The sequence below is a fragment of the Haliotis cracherodii genome, unplaced genomic scaffold (assembly GCF_022045235.1).
Source record: "Haliotis cracherodii isolate W230 unplaced genomic scaffold, xgHalCrac1.p SCAF_17, whole genome shotgun sequence".
NCBI lineage: Eukaryota > Metazoa > Mollusca > Gastropoda > Lepetellida > Haliotidae > Haliotis > Haliotis cracherodii.
In genome coordinates, this window is record NW_027266272.1 from 30151196 (window position 1) to 30159702 (window position 8507).

At 39.4% G+C, this 8507-nt stretch overlaps 1 pseudogene; it reads left to right on the top strand.

The window, feature by feature from the left end:
* Positions 1 to 948: 948 nt before the first annotated feature.
* On the top strand, positions 949 to 8215 carry LOC139465058 (uncharacterized; annotated as a pseudogene).
* The last annotated feature ends 292 nt before the right edge of the window (positions 8216 to 8507 follow it).

Sequence of the window (8507 nt, forward strand, 5' to 3'; positions counted from 1 at the left end):
ATGTGAACTAGACTTATGTTACATGTATTTTATGTTATTTGTGTAGAATTGTGTTGTGTATATATAATCCTCCTTTAATGTACAAATAAGATCTTTTTAAAAATCACAATGGACAAGTCATTTTATTAAAGATTTCTCTATAGTGCGCACATAATATATTTGTTCAAAATAACGCTTCATTCGCTAAAAGAATATATGTGAAAGTAACTGAAATTGTATTTGTTAATTACAATATTCTAGTTTATCTATTGTTTCTGCATAAGTTAATAATCTTTCAGGTAATTCAGGAAGGAAGTTCTTTTTGTGTAACAGTCTTTGTGTAACATTGTGAACAAAAGTAACATTATATTTCACAACTCTCTTTGCTAATCAAGCATCGTAAGTCAGCATTATTCATTGTAACTTTCCATGTACACTTTAGTGTGTCATGTTTATATGCAAAAATACTCATTTTAGAGTTCTGCATAAAAATAACATATTGTACCTTTATATTATGGTAAAGACGGTAATACACCGACAGTGTTACCGTATTGTATATATAGTAAGGTCCACATTATGGTGACATATACAATTCAGCTGACAGAGTTAAAATTAAATATAATGACGCTGTACTTTACCGTGTAAGCGTGTGTGTCCTGTATGAAATAAATCCTGGTATGGTTTTAAATATTAAGTACAAGTTTTTGACATCTATCGTTTTAGAGTATTAAATGTTTATAGACTTATCTAAGCTGTAAGCATTATGTCATATTGATAAGAAATTATTGTGATGCTGTTTATGATGTGAATTGTTGTTTGACACATTGTATCTGGAATAAAGCTCGGAACTACAGCTATCTCTGATGTCATCTTTTATTAGGAATTTCCATATTCTATTTTAAGGTATTTTAGTCACGTGAACAGCACTTGTTCAACTGGTGTGAGAACCAAAAGATCCCAGACCTACCAATGCCGGCTGCTAAAGGAGCAACACCGACAGTTTTTCCCTACGATCTCCGGAATCAGCAACACAGGGAAACATCAGGAGGTCCCAGCTCTACCAACACTTCAGAAGCTATTTCCCCAAACAACGACATAGAAGAAACCAACAACCCTTCTGCACAAGTTGACACAGTGGTACCAAGCTCTCTCCAAGTATCAGAAGAAGAACCAGCCATGTCTACAGACAAGTTTTGTATTGACAAATATTCAGGTGAACCTGGAACAAACTTCACTATGTGGCTCCAAAGGCTTCAGTGTAACTTTAATATGTTAAGATATAATGAAGAGCAGAAGAAGTTTTTCTTAAGAAATTCACTCATAGGGTCAGCTGCATCATATTTTGACTCCTTAGGACTAGACTATGGTCAGACAACGACTGACCAGTTTATTGAACTATTACGTGAACGCTTTGGCCCCTACAAGGCATTTGATACCTCTGTGCTAGAATTTTCTCAGCAAACAAATGAAAGTGTAGACCAGTATTTAGACAGAGTTCAGATTCAAATTGTAGGATATGATGTTCCTAGCATTGTTGTCGTACCATTTGCAATCAAAGGGCTTAAATCAGAACTCAGAATGTGGGTGAAAAGCAAATCTCCTAAATCACTCCAAGAAGTCAGACAGCAGGCCAGAATTGCAGAACAAGATGCCCAGCAGACGGACGCTGTGTCGGCAGCAGCAATGGCCATCAAGAAAATGCTCATAGACCAGCCCCAGCACCACCAACAGCAACAGTTCCAGCAGCATCCCCAAGCACCGTTCCCACCAAAACAGAACCAGTATCAGGGAGATCAGCAACCCCATCCTAGTCAGGGGTACTACAATCAAAGACCATCCAGGACATATCATCAACCTCAGTACCGCAATGGTTCCCGTGGAGGCGACACCAGGAATTCCTACAACAGTGGTTCCTTCAAGAACAACAGACCTGCTAGACAGTTTCAGCATAATGGACCCTCCCAACGGAATGTCGAGCGCTGTCGGGGATGTGGTAAGGTTGAGAGATGTGTTCCCAGAGATACATGCCCTCATTCTAACACACACTGCACATATTGTGGGTATCGAGGTCACCCTGTAGAAATATGCAAAACACGTATTCGACACCAAAACCAAACCCATGTCCACTACCAATAGGATAAGGCGCCTGATTCTCATTTACATGAGGTCAGGCAAAATGAATCCATCAGTCTAGTGGCTCCCATTGACAAAAATACAATTCTAGCATCAGTAAATGGTGTTAGGACAAAGGCATTAATTGACACAGGTGCAAATATCAGCTGCATTAAACTTAGTTTGCTAGAGAAAGCAGGGTACACAGAAAAACATTTATGTCCAAAGGAATTTCAAAATGTTATTGGTGTAGGAGGTGAAGTTCATCCCATTCTAGGTACAATAACCATTCCAGTTAACATAGCAAATGTTTCTTTTGACCAGAAATTTCATGTATTTGCTAACCTGCACCATGCACTCATCTTAGGCATTGATTTCATGGAGATCAATAGAGCACGCATTGATCTTGGCAATCGCACCCTGTCCCTTTGTGACAATCTTATCTCTGTTAATCTTATTGTAACAAACTCAGGTCTGGTCAGGTCACTCAAATCTTGTAAGCTTCTACCCAGGCAGGAATGTGATGTGCCTGTCATTCTTTCCCGCACTCCTCCAAAGGGAACATTTTTACTTGAACCTTTACCAGGCAAGTCTTCTAAGGTGCTAGCAGCCAAATGCTTAGTTTCCCCTCGTGGCAAGAAAACTATGATGCGTCTGTTCAACCCATCACAAGAAGAAATCTTCATCCCAAGAAACAAAGTGCTAGGAACAGTCTGTCATGATGCAATTCACATGCTTTCGGATCCACCAGGAACCGACACACAGCCATCGGTGAACATTGTTGAGAGCTCAAAGGTTAGTGCTAAGGATAGTATCCAGTTTGACTTAACTGATTCAGATCTATCCGATTCTGAGAAGCGACAGCTCCAAGAGTTCCTGCAGACACAGAGAGATGTGTTTGCAACAGACTGGAATGAATTAGGTAAGACTAATCTCCATTATCATGAGATAGACACAGGTCAAGCTGAACCCGTCAGGATGCCATTCTATAGACAATCTGTGGAAGTCCGACGAGAATGTGCCAGACAGGTAGAGCACATGCTGGAAGCAGGTATCATAGAACCAAGTAACTCTCAATGGCGTTCTCCAGTGGTAATGGTTAAAAAGAAGGATTCCACTTACAGATTTGCCGTAGATTACCGCAAACTTAATGCCATTACAAAACCTATTTACTACCCCCTTCCAAGATTTGATGATGTATTAGATACAGTTGGTCAAATTCAAGCAAAGCTTTTCACTGTTTTGGACTGTGCAAGTGGATTCTGGCAAATACCATTACATCCAAATTCCAAACACAAATCTGCCTTCATCACTCAAGATGGTATTTTCGAATTTAACCGTCTACCTTTTGGCTTAAAGAATGCCCCAATGGCATTTCAGTCCACTTTGGCTCAGGCTCTCAGAGATATCAATTGGAAATTTGTCCTAATTTATATCGATGATTTGATCATCTTCTCTAAAACATTCTCTGAACATCTAAATCATCTGAAAGCGGTCTTTTCCAAATTGAAAGAAGCCGGGTTGACCCTGAAACCAAGCAAATGTAAATTTGCAGCTAAAAAAGTTACCTATCTTGGGCACATTTTCTCAAAGGATGGTATTGCCGTGGATCCAGACAAAATTGATGCGGTAAATTCTTTTCCAATTCCTTCATCACAACAACAAGTGCGACAATTTCTTGGGTTGGCAAATTACTATAGAAAATTTGTTGCAAATTATTCAAAAATTGCTGTGCCACTTACACGGTTACTGCAAAAAGATTCAAAATTTGAATGGTCTCCAAACTGTCAAAAAGCTTTTGAGCGTCTCAAATCTGCATTAACAAATGCCCCAGTACTTGCCTACCCAGACTTTGATAGGTCCTTCATCCTTACAACTGATGCTAGTGGAGAAGCCCTTGGATACATCCTAGGTCAAAAGGATGATGCAGGCCATGAACATGTCATAGCATATGGAGGTCGTTCCTTACACCCCTGTGAAAGAAAATGGTCAGTTACTGAACAAGAATGTCTGGCAATTCTTGAAGGAATCAAGACTTTTCGGCCTTATTTAACAAGTAAGAAATTCAAGATTTTCACAGATCATAAAGCTTTAGCATATATTCCAACCATTAAACACAGTGGCACAGGTCGTCTTTCACGTTGGGCGTTATTCCTCCAAGGCTATGATTTTGAAGTGTACCATCGAGCAGGTAAGGCAAACCAGAATGCTGATGCTCTCTCAAGACGAAAGTACCCTGAGCAAAAGAAAGCATTTGATTCTGATGACTTCCCATGTCTGGCGCCAACAGTCTCGGAGATCCAATCACAGAAGGAGGAACAAGGTGAACTCATTGAAGTAACCTTCGGCTACACAGACAAACTGCAACTAATAGGAGCCGTTGATGTCAATGAGGACCAAGTTCCACCAGAGGTAAGTCAACGCCAAAGACAGTGCCCTGATTTTATTCCCATCTTCAACTACAAGGAGAAGAAGGAAATTCCAGCCCATTACACGGAAGCCCAAATCAAAGGACTCGTTGGACATGCCATGGAATATGACTTTGTTAACGACACCCTATATCACATCTACTATCCAAAGCACAGAGGCTCAAAACCAGGAAGACCAGCTTCCATCTCTCAGCTGGCCATTCCAACAGAAAATAGGAAGGAACTTATCCGTCAATATCACGACTCTAAGGTAGGAGGATGTCATCTCGGTCGCGACTCCACAAGACATGCCATCCAACGAAAATTCTTCTGGCCTTCCATGTATCAAGATATCGAGGACTACATCAAGACGTGTGACATTTGCCAAAGGTGTAAGCCATTTCAACACAGAAAAGTAGCACCAATGGTACCAATCCCAATAGATGGAACGTTTGAGCGCCTACATGTTGATATCCTTGGACCATTACCCAAAACGAAGAAAGGTAGCAAATACATCCTCCTGGCCATCGATTCTTATACCAGATGGACTGAAAGCTTTCCAATGAAAACATTAGAAGCCACTGAAGTTGCAGATCTATTGGTTAAAGAAGTCTTCACAAGGTATGGTGCCCCAAGAAGTCTGGTTACAGACAGAGGACGACAGTTCACTTCCAAGTTGGTCAATGCCATTTGTGAGATCTTTGAAGTGAAGCATCATTACTCATCCCCATATCACCCTCAAACTAATGGAGTCTGTGAGCGGAAAAATAGAGATATTGCTCAAATCTTGAAAATCTACACAAATGCTCAACAGGATAATTGGGATGAAATTTTACCATTCGTCATGATGTCCATCAGAAGCAGCCCAAATCAGTCATCAGGTTATTCTCCACACTACCTCCTCTTCGGTCGAGAGATGCTGTTACCCTATGATGTCACTATTCTGCCTAAGGACACACTAGGTAAAGAGGCTAAGGACCATTTGAATGAACTTCTGGATCACCTGAAGGTCACAAGACATATTGCAACACAGAACATGGAGGCAAGTCAAGAATTATCCAAGAATAGGTATGATCTCAAAGCTAGCCCTCCAAAATTTGGAGTGGGTGATATGGTACTCCTTCACACATCTGTAGTACAAAAAGGCTTAAGTAGTAAGCTTACTAAGCACTTTATGGGGCCCTTCACCATTCAGGAGCTCGGCCCCAACCATACCTACAAACTTCAAGACTGCAAGACACTGAAGATTCTGAAAAACCTGATCAATCACAATCGTTTGAAGTTTTATCATCAGAGGCAGCCAGAAGATGATGTCCTTCCACCCCATCGGCAACAGGAACACCAGACCCAGGATGTAGACCAACAACAACCACAACCAGCAAGCCAACAACAGCCTCAGGATGTAAACCAGCAGCAACCTCAACAAGTAAACCAACAACAGAGTCAGCATCAAGTTCAACCAAACACTGATTTACCAGATGCCAACATCCAAAATGATCAGCAAGATCAAGGTAATTCAGATGACCAAACATACAACTTTGACCGAATCATGAAAAGAAGAACAAAAAAGGGCAAGACAGAATACCTTATCAAATGGACAGGATACAGAGCAACATGGCAACCAGAAGAGGACATCCCCATACAATTTAGAGATAACTTCAACGCAACACATCATGCCAATGGTCGAAAGAGAAATAAGAAGCACAAGAAGAAGACGTTCTTCAGAAGGAACTAAGCAGCACAACCCTTCTTCTGAGCCACCTTGACCTATTTAACACTTCACATTCTCCATCTTTCTACTAACACAAATTGTAATTTAATGGGATGAGATAAGCCTCAAATTACACGGAAGTGTGTTCATTAGTGCTAGGAGATAGAGTTGGCCCCTCTTCTCCAATTTTTTTGTTACTTATCTCACTCTGTTATTTTATATCCTGCAGGTACTATGACACTCTGGAACTTTCTATCACTCCTATGGCTCGTGTTGCTAGTCCCTACCATGGCAGCTCCTACTTCCAATGACCAGGACATCATCCAAAGAATTAACTATGGAGTCATCTTCCAACCTATGACCAAAGTTCAATTTGCAACGGAATATTGGCTTCATACTTACCAGCTTGATATTCCATCCTCATTTCACCTTAAGGCAATCAGAGGATGTTATCACAATAACTCCACTTGTCAATTAGTAAAATTATTCCAATCACAGGTCAATTCTATCAAGATGAGGTGTTCAACCATGCTCAATGAAACATCATTTCAAATCAATCAATTATTACCCACCACATTTTCCCCAAACGGACAACGATCCAAGCGGGCACTATTGGGTTTCATTGGACAACTTTCCAAATCACTTTTTGGAACAGCAACATCTGATGATGTAAACATCTTAGCAAAGCATATAAATGCACTAACAAAGCATGAATCTATTATAGGCAATGCACTAACAGAACATCAACACAAACTAACATCCTTCATGGCAAGTGTAGACACAAGGTTTACAAATGCTCTTAGTGGTATAAAACTTAACCATGAACAAATTAAATATGCTACAGCAAGCATTCAAGAATCGTTTCAAAACCTCAAAAATGCATATATTTCCCTTTCAAGTGTTATCCTTCACCAAATTGAGCAAGCTGCTCTCATTGAACACAAACTGCAGGAATTTAAATTTGGTGTTCTTGACCTAGTTCAAGGCAAATTATCACCACTATTGATTTCACCTGCAATCTTGACTACAACTATTAATCATATCAAACATATACTGCACAACAAATACAATGGCTTCAAACTATTACAAGGTACTACCAATTTCTATTACAATCATGGTAAATATCTTTATGCCAAAACCAAATCTAACAAACTGTATGTTACTGTAAAATTTCCTTTAGCTGCTTCCGACACTACCTTTAATTTATATCGAATCGTTTCCTTGCCTATTCCCGTAAATGAATCTACCAGCCATGCTACTCAATTACTTAATCTTTCACCCTTAATTGCGATATCTTCTAACAAGCAATTCTCAACAATCCTGGATTCCGAACAATTATCCCGATGCTATGGTACTGAAATCTTACATTGTCCCTTTCGCATGTCTCTGCAAACTAGAACGCACACTTCATGTGAAATGGCACTCTATCATAACAGCAAAGATGAAATTAAATCACACTGTAATTTTAGGTTCCTACTGCATGAGCAGAAATCACAACTCATTGAAATAACACCTTCCAAATTACTCGTTTATAACACGCCCCTTCTTACATTAACATGTCCTGAAGGTCAAAAGATCATTTCAGGTTGCACATTTTGCATGATTAGTCTACCATGTTTATGTTCAGTCACCACAGCAAATATGTTATTTCCTTCACATTTAGGAACCTGTCAAAATATGTCTCATCAGAATGTCACCTACCTTCACCAGGTCAATTTAGCTTTGTTACAGCATTTCTTTGAAGACTCTGCTTTAGAGACTATTGCTGGTAATACCTTATATAATAAACCTATAAGTGTTCAAATCCCTGATTTTCATTTATATCAAAATAAATTTGACAATGTTATAGCTAATGATCATAAGGATCATCTTAATCTTAAACGTATGGCAAAGAGAGTTAAAAATAATGAAGTTATCTTTCAGGGCTTAACAGAATCTCTTTTAGATGGTAAAATACATATCAAACCGTCTTATTTTTCCTTACAATTCCTTATGCCTATTGTGACAGCAGTTTTGTGTGCCCTTGCTCTTCTAGGAATGGTGTGGATGTATCTTAAAATAAGGTCCTTATCTGCCACTGTGTTAGTCCTCCAGGCAGCTGCTCCAGTAAAAGCTAACCCCTTACCTGCCTTTGAATACCATTATCCCACTCCATCGCCCCCTACCTCTTATCAAAATCTTCTAAGTTCTATGTATGATCACATACCCATGATTCTAATTTCTATATCTTTCATTCTGTTGCTTATCATTCTTTATAAGATATTTAAGAAGAAATCTAGTCACACTGTTCTTTACTT